Below are 22,167 nucleotides of genomic sequence, written 5' to 3'. Positions count from 1 at the left end.
CTCCACTGGTATGTGGGTTTGACTTAGTCAATTGCTTCTAACAAATTAGAATAAAGCAGAAGTGAGTGTATGACTTTGGAAACTAGGTCATACATTTCACCATGACTTCCTATTTCTCACTCTCTTTGGGGACAGTACGCTGTGGGGGAAGTTAGCTGCCATGTCATGAGGATGCCTAAGCCTCCCGTGGAGAGGCCCATATGGAGAGGAACTGAGCTCTCCAGCCTACAGCCACGTGAGAGGGTAGGTAGCCATGTGGAAGGAGATTCTCCATCCAGTCACACCTTCATTGACTGCAGCTCCCACCTGACTGCAACCTCAAGAGAGACCCTGGGTCCTTATGTCAAGCACTATAATTCCATAACTTAGTTAATCTTCACAAACAAACCCATTAGGATGAGGAAACTGAGATTCAGACAGATTACTCTGGTCCAAGTTCCATACCTGATTTTTAGGTTTGGTCCTGCCTAAATGCAAAGCCGCTGTTCTTCAGTATTTTTAGAGTTTAAGAACTCTAAAAGATTTGAAGTATGGTTGGCAAACTAGGGGGAAATAGGTTCAACAGATATGGCAAAGTGTTCATGTTTTAAAAACATAAGGATGTACAAAAATTTTCAGCACAATATTATTTATAAATTAAGAAAACTGAAATAATCTAAGTACCCAACAATACAGATAAGGTGAACTGAATTATACAGATTCATACTACTGTGTAACTATTAAACAAATATGTTTTCAACCCCTCCATTAAGAAAATGAATAGGCAAACAACAGACTGGGAGAAAAATATTCACGAAACATTTGTTCAACAAAGGAATGGTAACTGGGCTATAAAGAACTCCTGAACTCAGCAAAAAAAAAAAAAAAACAAAAACAAAAAAACAAACAACCCAATAAAAAATGGGCAAACGATTTTAAAAGATGCTTCACAAACATGAAATATATGAATAGCCAATAAGCACCTGGAAAAATGTTCAACACCATTAATGATCAGGGAAATGCAAACTAAAATTAAAATCATGAGGAGATACCACTATATACTCACCAGAATGTCTATCATTAAAATGACTACAGCACTAAATATTGCTGAGGATGTATAACAATTGGAACTCTCATACTTTGCTGGTGGAAGTGTAAAATGGTAAAAAAAAATTTGGATGAAAGTTCGGCAGCTTTTTTTTTGACAATTCAATTTTTAAATTTTTATTTATTTATTTATTTATTTATTTTTAAAATTCAGTTTTATTGAGATATATTCACATACCGCGCAATCATCCATGGTGTACAATCAACTGTTCACAGTACCATCATATAGTTGTGCATTCATCACCCCAATCTATTTTTGAACATTTTCCTTATACCACAAAGAATCAGAATAAGAATAAAAAATAAAAATAAAAAAGAACACCCAAATCATCCCCCCCATCCCACCCTATTTTTCATTTAGTTTTTGTCCCCATTTTTCTACTTATCCATCCATACACTGGATAAAGGGAGTATGATCCACAAGGTTTTCACAATCACACTGGCACCCCTTGTAAGCTACATTGTTATACAATTGTCCTCAAGAGTCAAGGCTACTGGGTTGGAGTTTGGTAATTTCAGGTATTTACTTCTAGCTATTCCCATACATTAAAACCTAAAAAGTGTTTTCTATGTAGTGCGTAAGAATGTCCACCAGAGTGACCTCTCAACTCCATTTGAAATCTCTCAGCCACTGAAGCTTTATTTCATTTCAATTTGTATTCCCCTTTTGGTCAAGAAGATGTTCTCAATCCCATGATGCCGGGTCTAGATTCATCCCCAGGAGTCATATCCTGCGTTGCCAGGGAGATTTACACCCCTGGGAGTCAGGTCCCGCATAGGGGAGAGGGCAGTGAGATCACCTGTTGGCAGCTTTTTTAAAAACTAAACATATAGCCCTATGACACAGCAACGCCACTCCTAGGTATTTACTCAAGAGAAATAATAACAGTCACAAAAAGACTTGCATAAGAATGTTCATAGCAACTCTATCCATAATAGCTCCAAACTGCACTCAGCCCAAAAGTCTTCAATAGAAAAAAGGATAAAATGTATATTCATACCATGAAATAGTAACTACAACAACTGATACACAGAGCAAAATGGATAAATCTCAAAAACATTATGCTGAAAGAAAGAAGCCTTACACAGAGGAGTACATACTGTATGATCCCATTGGTATGAAGCAAAAGATCAGGCAAAGGTAATCTATGGTTGGGGGCTTGGTGCAGGGATGGATTGGAAAGGAACATAAGGGAACTTTCTAGGGTTGATGGTAATGTTCTATATTAGGGGTTTTGGTTACACAGGTGTATGCATTTGTCCAAACTCAGTGCATGGACACTTAAGATGTTTGCATTTCATTGTATGTAAACTTTACCTTAAAAGAAAAGAAACTATTAACAAATGTTGAATTGAGTTAAAAATATGAATGTTAGAAGTATTTAGGAGGAAGTGTAGTGATGTCTGCAATTTACCATGAAATGCATCAAAAAGATGAGATGGATTGGTGGATGAATAGAAGGATGAATATATAAAAAGATATGTGATAAAGAAAGTACAGTAAAATAATAGTGGTAGAAACTAAGTGGCAGGTATATAGCAGATCACTGTAAAATTCTTTCAACTTTGCTGGATTTGAAAATATGCAAAATAAAATGCTGGGAAAGATCATGTTTTCAAAGAATATTTAATGACATGGCAAATTACTTCAGATACCTTGTTATTTAAAAAAAAACAGAATAGAATATTGGATATGCAACATGATGTGGTTTAGAGAAGGCAAGAAAGCACTGAAATAGAGAAAAGCCAGTGGTGGTGTAGTTAGCAGTGTGTGATTTTTAGGGTTTTTTTTTTTTTTTAATACTTTCATTACATTTTCTGGCCTTTCTACAATAAGCATGAATTGTTATTATTATTAGAAAAAGATATTGCATCACCTACATTTTAAAATAGTTTTGAGGAGGTAAATTTGAACTTGGAGCACAGAGGAAGACTTTCTGACAGAACTATAGAGAGAGGGAATAGACCTCTGGGACGGTGGGAAGGTTTCCTGTCCTCTGAGGAGCCCTGTTCAGGCTGGAGATCACAGGGAAGAGTATTTTAGAGAGGATTTAAACAAGGCCTGGGGGATTTTAGGGTATCCTCCAATTCTGAGACTCTATATGTAAAACAGGAAGTGCTAAGGAAATGAAAAGTTCTCTTGAGCTTTCCTTACCTATTCCAAACACAAAACCACTCCGTGAAAAAGAAAACACTCATCCACGGTGTCAAGTATGAGCATACACATGAGCTGGTACAATATGTACCAGGAAACTCATCCTAGACACCCAGAGTTGCCTTAGCATCTTAACTGTGCAGTAGGTATGCTGGAGTAATAACAATATCTCATATTTGCAAAGTGCATTAGAGCAAGCAGGGCACTTGGTGTACATGATCTCATCTAATTCTATGACAACTCTGAGGCAGTATCTGGGGAGATGAACTTTCAACTGCAAAGCTGAGGGCGTCAAGATTGTTCAGGGACATCTGGGCACAGGCTCTGCTTTCTTCTTCCATATGCAGAGGGTCCTTGCTTGTGCTGCATTTGGTTCAAGAACTAAGAGAGCCTGGTATTTGTAAACATTTTCTTAAAGAGAAGCAAAGAGTTAGTTCAAGTACATTTTTCTGGCTTAATGGTGTAGTAAGAATTTGGTTTCTTTCTTGTTTTCAGTACCCCATCTGGGAGGAGTTTCAATCTCAGCTGAATGCCCTGTCTGCCTTCACTCCTGCTCTGTGTGAAAGTATTATCCGTGGCTACATTATAGCAGGTGTGTGTGTTTGGGTGAAGGATTTCTTCTATCAATTAGGAACTTACCTTCAATGATGCACATGGATACCGTTGTCTGTATTTTCCTGTATTTCATATTTTATTTTATATTTTATTATTTAATTTTACTTATTTTTAGTAGATGAGGAAACTGAAGTCCAGAGATATTAGGTGGAAGAACCAGGATTAGAATGCACAATACCAGTGGTCTTGATGAAGCAGAGGTGGGGGCAAAATTTTCTGGAGTATTGCTCAAATCAGTTTCCAATCAATTCTATAAAATCCTTAGATTTGCCAGTATAGAGAAGACACAAACCAAAAGAGTACTAATTAGCATTTTGAATTTAATTTAAGGGTTTAAAAAATTCTAAATGCTTAAATGTTGCCCTGAGCATTCTGAAAGCTTTTTCCTGTGAGGTCAAGATCACATGGGTCGATGCATTAGGTGTTCTCTTTCTCCCAAATGACAGTCAAGAGTTCGAAGAAAGAGCTCTGGCTTTTGCCCTTTTGATTGATGCTCCATTTACACTGTGACTGTTTTGGCTGAGACACTCTAGCTGTCTGTGCTGTTCAGAAAGTGGGGGTGTGGGGGTGGGCAGGGCAATTGCATCTAAAATAGGCCAACCAACAGAGTTTAGAGATATTGTGCAAAACCATTACCATAAGCAAAATAACAATTCAATAAATAACACATTTTTGGAAAGTTCCTAAGGCAAGCCAGGATGGGACAGAGACAACAATATACTTCCGTATCCAAAATCTTTCACTTTGAAGAGACTTTACACCAAAACTTGGAGAACCCTCAACAAAAATTTTTACAGCCAGGACCAGCATAGATGATATTTTCCATATTACGCCTTTGAAGTTGCAAAAAACAGACTCCAATATAGAATACTTCCAAGTCTAAGTTCTATTAAGTGCAGTAAATTTGGTCTTACTGAGGGCCCCTCATGTTCCAGCCCTGAACCAAGGAGCCAAGCCCACTGCGTGTTCTTCAGTAAACAATGATTCAAGTATTAGACGGTTCTACAACTTTTCAAGTTGCCACAGCCTTAAATAAGTACTGCCAAGAAAACGCTTCAGAGAAGCAATGTCATCTCCATTTTTCCAAATGTTAAAGTCCATCAGGTCACCCCCAAATCTACATTTCCAGACTCTCTCCAAAACCCTGTATGCATCCCTTAGCTGACTTCAGGTAGAGCCTGACTGCTAAGTGTAGAATTAGCTGGGAAGAGGTCTGCCAACTGCAGAATTTCAGGGCTCTGAGAAACTTCCCTGCCCCTTTGAATTCACTTTCCTTAAATACTTCTCCAATGCTAGGGTTGCCTGAAATCATTCAATTAGTGGCTTATTTCTTGAACTTGGCTTCTGTTAGAATGCAAAACCACTAGGGGAGTTAATAGCAACTTTCAACTCAGAATGAAGATGTTTATCAGATTCCCTTAAGAAGAATATTGTGACTGAGCAGAAGAACAGTTGGTGCCCCTCCAGGAAAGCAAGAAAGCAATGAGGTGGAGCAAAGGTTTCCCAAAGGGGAGGCTGGGAATAAGAACACCTTTGGACTATACCATTTTTTCTGGTTGGCCTTGGTCTTAGGCATTAAAATGCTCTCCAATCATATCATGAAACATTATCTACTTGTCTGATAAATTATTCTAATCAAAAGCCACATCAAATTTCTGTGTGCCCAATTTTTCTCTATCCTGACCAAATACAGGAAATTAATCACTGTACAAAGCACATGGAGACCAGCCAAAGCAATCTACAAATTGTGCAACTCTGTCCCTGTTCTCCACTCTATGTATTCAGCAAGGACTTCAGGAGAAACCTCATTCTTCTTCTCCTCTTAAATGCACACACCTAGATTTTTTTTGGTAGACTTGTGGGCTTTGATGTTGCAACCTCCTCTTTTGGGAACAAGCAGAAAATAGTAACATTCCATTTGTTTTGAGCTTTTTCCTAGTGTTTTCTCCTACAAGCAAGATACATTGTAATAGATTTTTAAATAGGAAAATATACATAAAGGATCCTTCTTTTCTCTGTGCACTCGCACACGCACACACATACCTCATAAGCTTATAAAAACCATGTGTCCTTTAATTGGTGGCCTTTAATTTTAGCACAGGATGAAAAAAATCCCAAATAGGAGAGAGAACTTATCTTCCTGAATCACTCAGCTATTGGCAAAGCCTGGACTAGACTCCTGTTTCACATGTTCTGTTTTATTGTTCTTGTTTACTGAGTTGTACTAACTGTGGAGACTCACCATACTTTCTATTTCCGAAGATGTTTTAAAAGCAACCAAAATAAGCAGGTATATTATCTTTGTTAAGAGATGGTATGGTGTTCTCTTTGACTACACTTATCACTGAATCCAAGTATAGGGTCTTTATAAAGTCCATGTGCCATTTTTAAACTTTTAACTTCAAAAAGCATATGAGGAAACATGATAGTAAACCGTAAATGGAATTTAAAGGCAAATTCAATTTTCTTCTTAGAGCTGTCATAAACTTCAATTCTGCTGGCCATATTTCATTTGTCACAGGATCTAAAATGAGTACATATTGTGTGCAATTGTGTAATGTAGTTGCCTTAAACTTTAATACATTTACTTTTGAGTACCATTTATAGATTGTTTCTCTAACATGTCCAACCCAAGTTATTAAAGTTTAAAAGTGCACAAGGCCCTTATGAAAACCCTGTTTATAGCTCAAGTACAGAGCACAGGAATTCTGTCTAAATTACCTCCTTGTGCTGCCAGCCCATTCTCCCTCATTTCAGACAGACTACAATCCTAAGAAAACTGTATGTTCCTTTTCAATGAAAAGAATAAATTTTTAAAATCTTGTATTTAGCAGTAATTTGTGCTAAAAGCTATGGCTATATTTTTAAGTGACTTCCTGCTTATAATGCATAGATAATGTCAAAAGCTAATATAGGGAGACTAATTCTTAACAAAAGGCACTGAGCAGAGGAAGAATAATAAATCAGAGAATTAGAAGGCCAACATCCCAGATACATAAGCCATTCAGATGCTACCAATTTACACTCTATTTCTTCAAGGTCCATGCAAGTGCATGTCATGTTTCCTGAACACTCTTTGTTCACAGGGACACAGACCTTCTCTGAATTCCTAAAGCATCTTTAAAGTGAGCCTGAAGTCAGAGACCACAGAGATCATCTAGCCACTTAAGTGGCAGGGTTGGGCCTAGAACCCAAGACTGTTTTCTGTCTGCCAGACTCTGCCTTACACCTGGGATAGAGGAGGTCAAATTTGTAGCTTGATGGGAAAATCAGATATGGTGGTGAAGAATGAAGACTTAAAGATTCCTGAGGATTTCAACATGGGTGGCTTAAAAAGTATGGGAGGCCTATATAGAAGAAAGAAAAGGAAGAGTTTAATTTTAAACATGTTGAGTTTGAAATGATGGCAGAACATCAAATCTGTTTGGCCTGGATAGGTCAGGATTCCTGGGATGATCAAGGCTAGAAGCTTTGTGGAAAGGGCAGGAATCTCTGTAGAATTATGGTCAAAAGAAGTTTTAACCTTGATGATGGAATTTTAAGTTTGATTCAGTGGTCAAGGTAGTGAGGAGGCTTGGATGACAGGCCAAAGCCCTGCTGGAGTGATGGGCAGGGTAGTTCCAATGACTCCGTTGCCTCAGAAGCAACCATGACCTTTACATTTTGAGCAAGTCTTCCAAAGTCAGCCTCATTCCTAGTCAGGTCAAGGGTCAGCAAACTATGGCCTGCGGGTCAAATCTGGCCCACTGCCTGTCTTTGTGTAGCCTATTAGCTAAGAAGGTTTGTTTTTTATTTTTTGTTTTTTCATTTTTAAATGGTTGGGAAAAAACACAATAATAGTGTCCATGACGTGAAAATTATATGAAATTTGGATTTCACTATCCACAAAATTTTGTTAGACCACAGCTAGACCAATCATTTGCATATTGTCTGTAGCTGCTTTCACTTCAACAATGGCAGATTTGAGTAGTTGCAACAGAGGACTTATGGCCAGCAAAGCTTAAAATATTTATTATGTGGCCCAGAAAAAGTTTGCTGACCCCTGCCTTATGTCTTTAAGGGTCCAGGCATCCTCAGCATCTCCAACCATACCTGCTTCCATCCTTGCATCCAGCCAGCTGCCTGGTTACCCAATACTTATCAAATACTTGCTATGTGAAGTATCAGAGTCCTAAGATCTAATTTCTGTCCTCAATACCTGTAAAATATAGCAGTGCCATCTCTTCCAGAAATAATTTGGCCTTCAGTTGGAGAATTAAACAGGGTAGCTGAGGGCTGAATTTTCTGTATCCTTGGGTTCCTCCTCAGCAGAGCCTGAGAACTGGAAGATGGATAGGCCCTCAAAATAGGTATGGGACTAAACCATAGCTTGCTTTCTAGGGAGTCCAGTTAAATGGAAGAGAAGGGTGGCTTGTAGTTGCAAACCAGGCTGAGCCTGGGGAGCTGCAGCTTTTGCCCCACTGACTATGGTTCATTTCTTCAGCTAGGAGCAGGGAAGTAGCGTCATGTTACGACTTTCATGGGCCTAAGGCACTATCACCTTTATGGGCTCCTTCCTCCATAAAAAATATTTAAATTATATTTTATGACTACAAATGATATAAAGATAAATATCACCCAGGTTGTGCCAGTTTGGATGTATTATGTCCCCCCAAACACCATGTTCTTTAATGTAACCTTGTGGGGGCAGATGTATTAGTATTGATTAGGTTGGAACCTATTGATTGTTTCCATGGAGATGTGACTCAATCAACTGTGGGTGATCACTCTGGATAATTTCCATGGAGGTGTTACCCCATGCTTTCAGGGTGGGTCTTAATTAAATCACTGGAGCCATATAAAAGAGCTGACAAACAGAAGGAACTCAGAGCAGCTTAGAGAGCTATTTTGAAGACGGTCATTGAAAGCTCATTCTGATATTTTGGAGAACGTCATTTTGAAATGCAACATGGGAGCAAACAGACACCAGCTATGTGCCTTCCCAGATAGCAGAGGTTTTCCGGATGCCAATGGCCTTTCTCCAGTGAAGGTACGCTATTGTTGATGCCTTACCTTGGACACTATTGTGGCCTTAAGACTCTAATTTTATAAACAAATAAACCTCCTTTATAAAAGCCAATCCATTTCTGGTATTTTATATAATGGCAGCATTAGCAAACAGGGACACAGGTAATTATAGATTTACCTAATGCAAGGTAAAAAGTTTTATCTCCTTTAACTCTTAAAACAATCTCAACTACACTTCACACTGATGCCATAGGGTTTGTGCTCCTACCTAATGCCTTCCTTTGTTCAATAAATGCCATCCCCCTTCTCAATACTAAGAACATCAATTTAGTAATTCTCTCCTTTCTCTCTTGCCTAGTCAATTTCTCCCACTCTGTTGGGACATTCCCACTAGTATAGCACTATGTAATAATTTCTCCCATATTAAATAGTTAACTATCTCCTATCAAAATTCCAACACCCTTTTTAATGCAATTTTATTGAGATATATTGACACACCAGATAATCATCCAAAGTGTACAATCAGTGGTTCACAGTATCATTATATAGTTATGCATTCATCACCACAATCACATTTGAACATTTTCATTATTCCAAAATATAAAAATAAGAATGAAAATTAAAAAAATAAAAATAAAAAAGAATGCCTCAAACATCCTATGCCCCTAATCTCCCCTATAATTAGTTTTTTTTTGTCTGTATTTTCTTACTCATCTTTCCATACACTGGATAAAGGGAGTGTCAATCACAAGGCTTTCACAATTACACAGTCACACTGTAAAAGCTATATAGGTTTACAATCATCTTCAAGAATCAAGGCTACTGGATTACAGTTCAAAAGTTTCAGGTATTTCTTTCTAGCTGTTCTAACACACTACAAACTAAAAAAGGATATCTATATAATACATAAGAATAACCTTCAGAATGACCTTTCAACTCTATTTGAAATCTTTCAGCCACTGAAACTTGATTTGTTTCATTTCTCTTCCCCTTTTTGGTCCAAGAAGGGTTTCTCATTCCATGATGCCAGGGCTAGGATCATCCCCAGGAATCATGTCCCGTGTTGCCAGGGAGATTTACACCCCTGGGAGTCATGTCCCACATAGGAGGGAGGGCAGTGAGTTTACATGCAGAGAGAGAGAGAGGCCACATCTGAGCAACAAAAGAGGTTCTCTGGGGGTGACTCTTGGGCATAATTATAAGAAGGCTTAGCTTCTCCTGTGCATGAATAAGTTTCATAATGGCAAGCACCAAGATTGAGGGCTTGGCCTATTAAATTGGTAGTCCCCAAATTCTTCTGAGAATATCAAGTATTTCCCAGGTTGGTAAGGTTAGTATTTCCACATTTTCCCCCAGTCTGTCAAAGGGGTTTTGCAAATACTTTTTTATTCTCTGCCCAAATTACTCTGGGATGTATCAGGGCATCATACTCACCTGTAAAAACCAAAAAGATCTCACTCCCTATTCAAGGTTCCATGTAATTATGATGTTCAAATAAACTGACCATACGAGTTAAATTAGATAATGTGCTACAGAAAATATAAATTTTGTGCCAAATAAACATTTCTTTCTTTGGTCTCACATAAAAGTTGAAGTTTTAAAACAGTCAGTATTGTCCTTTACCCATTAGTCTGATTTGCCGTAGTCCTAACCAGATCAGCTTCATTAATATCTCTAATTGAAGTCTGTTCTCTTTTTCAGCTTTCTTTAACAGTTGCTGTATGGGGTAATGCTAACTTTCACAGCTTTGGAACTCTAGTTCTGAGTCTTGGGTGTCACACACCCAAAGTTCCAGGGAAAGACCAAGTTATACACAAAGAGCTCAGCATCTCAGAATTTAGAAATAATCATAACAACTCAGGAATAGACATGACTGCTATAAGAGTTTACAATCTAGGAACCTTTACAATAAGCCTTCCCCTGACAACCTATGCTCTTGAATTCAATTCTCGGAGTTTGCACATTGTAGTTAGTCCATATTACTGAGACATTAAAATATTTGCCTATTAGTTTCTGGCCTTTTTTCTCTCAACATACTGTCCTTAAGGTTCATTCATCTAGTGGCATGCCTCACAACTTCATTCCTTCTTCCAGTTGCTCAATATTCCATTGTATGTAGACACCACAGTTTGTCCTTGCATTCATCAATGTACCATTAGACCACCTCCATCCATTGCGAATTGTGAATAATGTTGCCAGAAACACCAGTATGCAAATGTCCATTTGTGTCTCTGCTTTCAATTCTTCCAAGTATATACTTAATAACGGCATTGCAAGATCATATGGCAACCCTATACTTAGCCTCCTGTGGAACCACCACACTGCCCTCCAAATGGGCTGCATCATTCTAATTCCCTACCAAAGTGAATAGGTACATCCCTCTCTCCACATTTTCTCCAGCACTTGTATCTTTCTGTTTATTTTTTAAACAGTTTTATTCACATACCATACAATCCATCCTAAGTAAACAAAAATGTTTCCTGGTATAATCACATAGTTACGCATTCATAACCACTATTTATACATTTCCATTTCTCCCACAAAGAAAGAAGAGGAAAAAAATAAAAAATAAACAACAAAATAAAATAAAAAGGAGAAACAACAATAACACCAAGAATCCTGTACCCCTCCCTTATATCCCCCTCTTAGTGACATTTAGCTTTTGTATATTGCCTTTGTTACATTTCATGGAAATATATTACAATGTTTCTGTTAACTATAGACTCTAATTTGCATTGATTGTATTTTTCTATATAACATCCCATTTTCAACACCTTGCAATGTTGACATTCATTTGTTATCCTTCATGTAAAAAATTCTTATATTTTTACATTGAATCACCGTCATTGTCCACTCTTGGTTTGCTAAGTTATACAATCCCAGTCCTCATCTTCTATTTTTCCTTCTGGTGTCATACATGCCCCTAGCCTTCCTCTTTCAACCATACTCACACTCAGCTTTGTTCAGTGTACTTACAGTATTGTGCTACCATCTACTATGTTGTCTTTTGGATTTTATATGTCATATCTTTTTTTCTCTCTTTCTCTTTTTACACTTAATGATTGTCTTCATTTCTACACTCTTCTCAAAACCTCTCTTTCCTGTCTTTTCCTATCTGACTATAGTGCTCCCTTAAGTATTTCTTGTAGAGCAGGTCTCTTTTTCACAAACTCTCTCAGTATCTGTTTGAAAATATTTCAAACTCTCCCTTATTTTTGAAGGACAGTTTTGCCAGATATAGAAATCTTGGATTTTCTCTTTCAGTATCTTAGATATATCCTACCACTGCCTTCTCACCTCTATGGTGTCTGCTGAGAAATCTGCACATAGTCTTATGGAGCTTCTGTCGTATGTGATGGATCACTTTTCTCTTGCTGCTTTCAGAATTGTCTCTTTGCCTTTGACATTTGACATTCTGATTAGTAAATGTCTTGGATTAGTTCTACTCAGATCTATTCTTTCTGGGGTATGTTGTGCTTCTCGGATCTGTAATTTTATGTCTTTCATAAGAATTGAGAAATTTTCATTGATTATTTCTTCTATTATTCTTTCTGCCCCCTTTCCCTTATCTTTTCCTTCTGGGACACCCATGACACACATATTCATGCACTTCATGTTGTTATTTAGTTCCCTGCGATGTTGCTTGTATTTTTCCATTCTTTTCCCTACCTGTTTTTTTGTGTGTAGGATTTCATATGTTCTGTCCTCTAGTTCACTAATCATTTCTTCTGCCTCTTCAAATCTGTTGTTGTAAGTTTCCATTGTGTTTTTTTAATAGACAGTTCTCCAAAGATGTATGGGGGTTCCAATTCTCCCAAATCCTTGTCAACACATGTTATTGTCTGTCTTTTTTTATTAAAGCCATCCTAGTAGGGTGTGAAGTGGTACCTCATTGTGCTTTTGATTTCATTTCCCTACCAACTAATGATGTTCATGTGTTTATTGGCCATTTGTATATCATGTTTGAAGAACTGTCTATTCAAATCCTGTGTCTATTTTAAAATTGGATTGTTTGTATTTTATTGCTGAGTTGAAAATGTTCTTTATATATTCTGGATATTAAACCCCTTATCAGATATATAATTTACAAAATATCTTCTCCCACTCTATGGGTTGTCTTTTCACTTTCTTTATAGTGTCCTCTGAAGCACAAAAGTTTTAAATTTTGATGAAGTCCAATTTATCTATTTTCCTTTTGTTGCTTGTGCTTTTGGGGGTTAATTCTAAGACACTATTACCTAACATAAGGTCCTGGAAATACTTCCCTATGTTTCCTTCTATAAGAGTTTTATAGTTTTGTTCTTACATTTAGGTCTCTGATCCATCGTTGAGTTAATTTTTATATATGTTATGAGGTAGTATTTTTCCAAGTGAGTACCCACTTGTCCTGGCCCTATTTGTTGAAAAGATTATTCTTTCCTGATTGAATTTCCTTGGCACCCCTGTGAAAATCAATTGAACATAAATGTTAGAATTTATTTCTATACTGTCAATTTTATTCCATTGGTCTGTATGTCTGTCTCTGTGCTGGTATCATACAATTTTGATTACTTTAGCCTTTTTTGTAAGTTTTGAAATTGGGAAGAGTGAGTCTTCAACTTTGTTCTTTTTCAAGATTGTTTTGATTATTCTAGGTCCCTTGCACTTCCATATGAATTTTAGGAGTAGTTTATTTCTACCCTAAAGCCAACTAGGATTTTGATAGGAATTGCCTGAATCTGTAGATCAATTAGAGGAGTAATGTTATCTTAACAATATTAAGTTTTCCAGTCCATGAATATGCAATGTCTTTACATTTTTATTTAGATGTTTAATTACTTTGTAATTTAATTTAATTTAATTTAATTGCTTTGTAATTGTCAATGTACAGGTCTTTTTGGTGATTTATTCCTACATGTTTTATTCTTTTAATGCTATTCTAATTGGAATCTTTTTCTTAATTTCATATCCAGACTGTTCATTTCTAGCATATAAAAACATAATTCTTTTTGTATATTGGTCTTGTATCCTGCAACCTTGCTGAACTCATGTATTACTTCTAATAGTATGTTTGTGGATTCCTTAGGATTTTCTATATACAAATCATGTCATCTAAAAATATATTTTTACTTCTTCCTTTCCAATTAGGATGACTTTTTATTTCATTTTCTTGCCTAACTGCTGTCTAGAACCTCCAATACAATGTTGAATAGAGGTGGTGAGAATGAACATCCTTGTCTTTTTCCTGCTCTTAGGAGAAAATCTTTCAATCTTTCACCATTAAGTATAATGTTAACTCTGGGTATTTCATAGATGCCCTTTATCAAGTTGATGAAGTTCTCTTCTATTACTAGTGCTGAATATTTTCTTCTTGAAAGGTTGTTGGATTTTGTCAAATGTTTTTTCTTCTGCATCTAATGAGACAACCATGTAGTTTTGGTCCTTTATTCTATTACAATGTGTATTATATTGATTAGTCCATTTCATCTAGATCATCTAATTAGTTGACATAATTTTTCATAGTATTCTTTTATAATCCTTTTTATTTATCATGTTGAGGAAATTTCTTTCTATTACTAGTTATCTAAGTGTCTTTATGAAGAAGGGGTGCTAGATTTTGTCAAATACCTTTTCTGCATCAACTGAAATGTTCATTTTTTTTTCTGCTTTGTTCAATAAATGTGGAGTATTACATTAATTGATTCTCTTATATTGAGCCTGAGATAAATACCACTTGATCGTGATGCATAATTCTTTTAATGTGCTGTTGGATTTGGTTTGTTGTTATTTTTACTTCTTTTTTAACATAGGCATTTACAGCTATACATTTCCCTCTAGGCACTGTTTTTACTGCATCCCATAATTTTTGGTATATTGTGTTTTTCTTTTCATTCATCATAAACTATTTTCTAATAGGCATTGTATTTTATTCTTTGATTCCATTGATTATTTAAGGGTGTTACTTAATTTCCACATATTTGTGAATTTCCCAACTTTCCTTCTGTTATTGATTTCTAATTTCATCCATGTAGTTATGGATTATACTTTATTATTTCAATTATTTTAAATTTATTGAGTCTTGGTTTATGACATATATTCTGCTGCTACTGGGTGTAAGTGTTCTATACCTGGTAGGTCTAGTTGATCTTATAGTTTTGTTAAGTTGTCTATTTCCTTGTAGATCTTCTGCCTAATCTTTCCTGTATTGAAGTGGGTACTGAAGTCTACAACTATTATTATTGAATTGTCTATTTCTCCTGTCAATTCTATCAGTTTTGCTTCATGTATTTTGTGACTCTTGTTAAATGCATATTCATTTATAATTGTTATATCTTTTTATATATCGACCCTTTTACCATTATAAAATGTCCTTATTTGTCTCAAAAAACAATTTTTGACTTGAAGTCAATTTCATCTGATATTAATAAAGTCACTCCAACTTTTCTTTGGTTACTGTTTGCATGCATCTTTTTCCATCCTTTTTACTTTCAACCTGCTTGTGTCTGAATCAAAAGTATGTCTCTTGTATACAACATATAGTTGGATCATGTTTATTGTTTATTTTTTTTTTGATCTGCTAATCTCTGCCTTCTGATTGGAGTATTTAATCATTTTACATTTAGTGTAATTATTAAGGTCAAATTTATATCTGCCATTTTGTTGTTTGTCTTATTTTTGTCTGTTACTGCCTTCTTTTGTGTTAAATAGATATTTTATAGTTTATTATTTTAATTCCCTTGTCATTTCTTTTACTATATTTTCTGGATTTTTTTCCTTAGTGGTTGTTCTGGGGATAACAATTAACACCTTATTTTATAACACTCTAATTTGGATTAATACCACTTTAATTTCAGTAGTATACAAAAAACTTTGCTCCTATACAGCTTCATTCCTTCTCCCTCTTTTGGGCTATTGTTGTCAAACAACTTACTTCCTCAAGCATTATACACCCATAAACACAGATTTATAATTATTGCTTTATGCAGTTGTCTTTTAAATTAGATAAGGGAAAAAAAGAGTTACAATGACAAAATATATTTAAACTGACTTTTATATTTATTGATGTAGTTACCTTTACTGGTGCTCTTTATTTCATGATGTGGATTAAGGTTATTTTCTAGGGTCTTTTCATTTCATCCTGAAGGACTCCATTTAGCATTTTTTGAAGAGCAAGTCTGCTAGTGACAAATTCCCTCATTTTTTGTTTATCAGGACATGTCTTAATTTCTCCTTCATTTTTTAAGAATAGGATTTCTGGACATAGAATTCTTTGTTGACAGTCTTTTCCATTTGGGACTTTGAATATGTCACCCCACTGCTTTATGACTTCAGTGGATTCTGCTGTTAATCTTATTGAGGCTTCCTTGTGCATGATGAGTCCCTGTTGCTTGCTTCTTTCAAGGTTCTCTCTGTTTTTGCTTTCAACAGTTTGGTTATGATGTGTGTTGGTGCAGATCTCTTTCATTTTATCCTAGGAGTTGGTTGAGCTTCTTGGATGTATATATTATTTTTCATCAAAGCTTGGGAATTTTTGGACATTTTTTCTTCAAATATTCTTTCTGTCCCTTTTCTCTCTCCTCTTCTTCTGGGACTCACATTTTGAGTATATTGGTGGGTTGGATGTTGTATCACAGGTCTTTGGGCTCTGTTTATTTTTCTTCATTCTTTTTTCTTTCTCAGACTGGATGATTTCAAATGACCTATTCTCATGTTCACTGGTTCATTCTGTAGCCAGCTCAAATCTGCTGTTAAGCCATTTTCATGAATTTTTCATTTCTGTTATTGTGCTGTTCAATTCCAGAAAATTTATTTGGTTCTTTTTTAAAAAAATAATTTCCACCTCTTTATTGATATTCTCTATTCAGTGAGATATCATTTTCTTACTTTCCTTTAGTTCTTTAGACAGATTTCCTTTAATTCTTTGAATATATTTAAAATAGCTGATTTAAAGTCTTTGTTGAGTAATTATAATAGCTCTGGGACAGTTTCTATTGATCCTGGGTATGGGTCATACATTTTTGTTTTTTGCATGTCTCATAATTTTTAATTGAAAACTAGATGCTTATATCATGGCGTTCTGAAAATCAGATCCCCTCCCAGGTTTTGTTGTTGTTGCTATTTGTTGTTGTTGTTGCCATTTGATTGTTTAGTGACTATCCAGAACTAGTTTTGTAAGGTCTGTATCCTTTGTCACATTTGGCCACTGAAACCTCTACTTAGTTAACTTAGTGGTAAGTTAATGATTAATTAGATATTTCCTCAAATACCCAGAACCAATACATCTCCCACCCTTTGCTGAAGAACTCTTTGTGTGTCTGGGGGCATGCTTTTGATGCTCAGGCAGTTCACAACTCTCCTTAGCCCACACTTCCTGCTTCAGTAGAACCTCAAGGTCAACCAGAAGTGAGGGCTTAGGTCTTTCTTGGGTCTTTTCTGGCTATGCACACAGCTCTTGACATGCACAAAGCCCTGTGTACGTGCATAGCCTTCTAGATTACTACGACTATGTCAGAGTTTTTCAAAGCCCCCATGGACATCTCATTCCTTAGCTTTTCCTTTTGAGTTTTTTTGTATGCTTCTTCTTTGTGCCTACTTTTACCCAGCCTCAAGCAGTTCTCATGTTAAACAATTACCACCAATAATTTTTGAGAAACATCCCTGGGGAAATGGCTATTCACACTTAGCAAGCTATAAGGTCCCATTTTCAAGGGCTCACACAAATGAGAATGGATAAGATTAAGAATGCATTTTCCTGGGGTATACAGCTCCAAGCCACCACAGCCCTTTTATAAAGTGACGTCCCTCTCCCCATTCCAGACACACTGTACCCTTTTTCCCTCCTTTATTTTTCTTTACTGTTCTTGTCTCTATCTAAAATACTACAGTTTTGTTTATGTGTTTGTTCTTAGTTTCCCCATCTAAAATGTAAACTCCAAAAGAGCAATGGTCTCTATCTATTTTGTTTACTGTGTTAACATCGCTGTTTAGAATGGTGCTTGGCACATCTTAGGTACTTCTGCTGGTTTGAAGATGTTATGTACCCCAGAAAAGACCATATTAATCTTTTAATCCACTCCTGTGGGTTCAGACTTATTGTGGGTGGGACCTTTTGGTTAGGTTATTTCAACTGAAAAGTGACCCACCCCATTCAAGGTGGGTCTCAATCCTTTTACTGGAGTCCTCTAGGAAGAGAACAAAATATAGGAAAAAAAAAAAAAAGAGAGAGAGAGAGAGGAAGCTAAGAGAGAGAAACACTCAGAGACTTAGAGAAAAAGCCCCTGAAGTAGCTGAGAGAGCCACTGAAGCCAAGAACTGAAAGCAATGAAACCTGGGAGAGAAGGACCAGCAGATGGTGGCCATGTGCCTTCCCATGTGACAGAGGTATACCAGATGCCAGCAGCCTTTCTTCAGAGAAGGTAGTCTCCTGTTGATGCCTTCATTTGGACATTTTCATGGCCTTAGAACTGTAAATTTGTGAACTAATAAATCCTCTTTGTAAAAAGCAACCCATTTCTGGTATACTGCATTTTGGCAGCTTTGCCAAACCAAAACAATACTTAACAAATATTTGTTTTAAGGCTGGCCTTAACAACAAATGTCTAATAAAAAGTTGGCTTTTAGAGAACAAAATCTTCTGCCCTGCCCTAACCTGTCAGCCCCTTTTACTCTCCAAATTGTCAAAGAATGTAACATTATCAACTCATGCAGGTTAGTCCTTGATTTCAGCTAAGGGCAGGTGCCCAGTCTCTGCACCACCTGGTCTATAAGACAAGGATGTATTTAGACAGCTTTAAGTTAGTACTATTTAATGGATATTTATATACATCTATACTCATATTCATCCCTTCGATTCACTGACACTAATTTCCTACTTTTAAAATAACACATTAAAAATAGTTTTAATAAAAGTAATGAATGTTTATTTTAGAAAACAAGAAAACAGAAAAAATAAAGACCACTGAGTGTCATTATTCAAATACAACCATTATTATTTTATATTTCTCTATAGTCTTTTGTCTTTTCAACAGGTTTTTTTCACATAATCATACTTACACCTATCCCTACATTTTTCACTTAAATATATCATGGTGAAAGTTAGATTTTCTAACTCTCTGTAAGAAGCCATGACAATTTGGAGACACTTAAACACCTGGACTGGCAAACTCTCAGCCAATCATTCTTTTAGAGAAAATCTGGAGTGAGCAAATTGCTTTCCCAGAGGCCATCTCTCTAGGATAGCTGCTTAAGCCAAAGAGGCTAATCATTTCATTGAAACCTGTAGTGTATGGTTTTGTAAAAGGGTATCTTGTTTGCCATTAAAAATTATAATTGCATTAACCTGTGCTTCCAGGAGTTGGAACACTTTCCCATGCCTTTCTCACACCTGAGTATAACTGTGGCTTTGCAGGGACAGAGCCTACCTCTTCAAGGTGAGTTGAGGGGACTCTCAAGCTGTCAAGAGTGGAATCACCTCTTTAATTTAATTAAAGATTGTCTTCAATAAGTTGGATGTTGTTAAAGTGATTTTGTTTCTCTCATTTCTCCTGAAAGTTTGTGATCAATCTGGTTATTCCTTAGATTATTAATAGCTTCTTTCATGATTCTAATTAAATTACTAGTACCCAAGCAAAATAGCCATTAAGAGTTACGGAAATGTAATTGCTCCACCAACTGGTCAGCTGTAATATTTTATTGTAGCAATAGAAATAAAAGCAATATTGTTTACCTCTGGGAAAATTTATTAAAAAGAAATTATACATACATGCAGGATCAAGTTTTTTTAATAAACTATTTTTTGAAACCTATATTTCTGAAATCAATTGCTTTTTTTTTGCCTCATGCTGATAGATATATTCTTTTAAAACTTATTTTCCTTTTCATGTTATGTTCCAAATTCCCATATGTTTAGTAAATCCATTTCCTTGTTCCTTGTCTGAGCTAGTGACTGAGATAGATTAAGATGAGACTTTTCCAAGGGTATTTAATATTACAAAGGAACTTTTAATTGCCTCCAAACAAATTAATCTAAAAGGCAAAATATAAACACCATCAAACTCTGTTTATATCTGTGTAGTCTTCACAGATACTGCTCATGGCAAATGTTCTTCACTTACAATTTAAAAGAAAGAATATTTCTGGAAATTGTCTTTTTAATGGTTTTTCTTTCTAACCCTTTAAGTCACTAAACCCTCTGTCATAATAAAACAGTCCACAAAGTTTTTGCTTCTCTGTTCTCTTCCCCAAGACTGACTGCCCGCAGCACTCTGACAATCAGCCACAATGGAAGAGCTGCTGAAAGATCACTGGACTGGGAGGCAGGCTGGGAGTCCAGTTTCTCCTTTGCCATCAGCTTCTTGTGTGGATTTGGGAGCTCATTTACCTTTTCTGGGACTCAGTTTGCTTATGCATAACTTGAGGACCTGATCAAGATAATTTTACTTCTAGCGCTAAACAATCAAAAAGTCTATCTTGTCTGTGAGTTACAATTACACTTACGAATGATAAACTTACGAATGATAAAGTATTCAATTCTTCTTGAAATGTGGATGCTTTAGAGCTTTGTATCTTGTATCAATTATAAAAGATTTATGTCAATTATCATTGTATGTGAGAAATGGTCAAAGAGATTTTTGTGTGTTTATGTGTGCGGGGGGGGGTTATACACACACACACACACACACACACATACACACACACATCTCCCCCCAACTCACTTCCCATGATGCTGACAATGGATCACAGTTCTACTGCTTTGAAAGTTCTCGGAATGCATATCTTTAAATGTTCAAGGCCTAGCAACTAAAGGAACTTCAGAAAGTCATCTCTCTCCATGTTTCTAGAAAGCATGGTGATGAAAGGATCTTAGAAAGATTTGTGTTATCAAGTGACCATTCATTTATTCATTCATGACATATTTATTGTGCACCTACTGTATATCAGCCTCTGTGTTAGGAGCGATGCTCTCAAAAAAAAGGTGGGGAAAGGAATGAGGAAGAGAATTCCCTAGGAAAGGGGAACAGGGATAGTGCAACTTTGAACTTTATCCACTAAAACTCTGGTGTTTTAAATGCAATGACCTTTTACATGCTGACCCTTCAAAGAAAAAAACTGAGCATGAGAATGACTTTTGCAAATTTTTGGTTACAAGAGCAGGTAGTGGTGAATGGGAGGCAGTGGTGCTACCTAGCCACTGGGACTCCATGTTATTTGTCTGGCAAATAGAAGGTGATAAGATGTCACTTAAATGCAAGGCTTCAGGTAAGTTGCTATATCTGAGGAATCAGAAGGGAAAGAGTCATTAAAGGAGAACAATAACCCCAGATAAACTAAAAGTCAGAATAAATAAATAGGTGCCAGAAAACAAAGCAATTAGATCCTGAAAAATGTTTCCTAATAAGGGAGTGTCTTAGATAGCAGGAGAGAATTCACAAAGACTCAAGGCCCCTGATTTCATCCTACTCTTTTGTAACCCATAGAACACGAGGGTCACGACTCTTCCCACCCACATTATCCCTCACCCCTCTTGTATTTTCAAAGTGCTGGCCATGATCATCCCACACCTCATTTTGCTTCCAAGCCTCCCTGCACAATACCCTCTTGCCAGCCACTACTTCAGGGTTCTGTTTAGCATGCATGATTCAGGCTGTTTCCATTTTCCACTTCTATCTTTTGCCACCTGAGGACTATTGCCTGCCCTTCTCTCCTGCAGCTGTTGTATCTGGATGAATACCAGGGTCACAGGGTGAGTGACCGCTTTCTTTTTCTTGCTCAATCCTGGAGCATTTCTATGGTTCCCAACAGGGCATATCTTGCCTCCCCACAGTGCTTTTCCACAAGGTAAATCACATTTCAGGATCTGCTTTTGTAGAAACAGGCACTGGGGAAGGCATGGAATCCGTTGCAAACTGCCTAAGACACCAGGGCTTTCAGGGGTTAACTAGGAGCAGTTAACACAGCTGCCTGAGCCCACCTTGGGCTATCAGAGTAGCCCTTTTATGCTTTGAGGTGTGACTGTATATATATTCTCATCTAAACTTTGTCCTTCAAGGCAGTCATCTCAGGAGCCTGAATATGTATTCTGATAATGCTTAATGATATTTATGAAACTCTGCTTTTAGAATGTTGAGAACAAATTTAGATCATCAAGAAAATCACTGCACTTTTTCCAAAACCAGTGTTACCCAACTAAGGTCTCCTCGGCATGAATTTCTTATTATAGAAATTGAATCCACCATCTCTGAAGATATTCAAAAGAAATTGCTGGGGGCTTTGAACACCGTTTCAAGAAGGGGTGTTCCAAAAGTTTGCTGAGGATTGCAGCATGT

General features: G+C 36.5%; 1 long non-coding RNA gene across 1 annotated transcript; it reads left to right on the top strand.

Annotated features, from left to right (window-relative positions):
* The first annotated feature begins 2,026 nt into the window (after nt 1-2,026).
* On the top strand, nt 2,027-20,313 carry LOC119532430. Its single transcript, XR_005216540.1, has 4 exons — nt 2,027-2,227; nt 3,737-3,833; nt 19,194-19,272; nt 20,088-20,313. It is a non-coding gene; the product is annotated as an uncharacterized LOC119532430 (long non-coding RNA).
* Nucleotides 20,314-22,167: the final 1,854 nt, after the last annotated feature.

This window comes from Choloepus didactylus, chromosome 4 (genome assembly GCF_015220235.1).
Source record: "Choloepus didactylus isolate mChoDid1 chromosome 4, mChoDid1.pri, whole genome shotgun sequence".
In the NCBI taxonomy this organism is placed as follows: Eukaryota; Metazoa; Chordata; class Mammalia; order Pilosa; family Megalonychidae; genus Choloepus; species Choloepus didactylus.
This window is presented reverse-complemented; position numbering and strand designations above follow the sequence as displayed.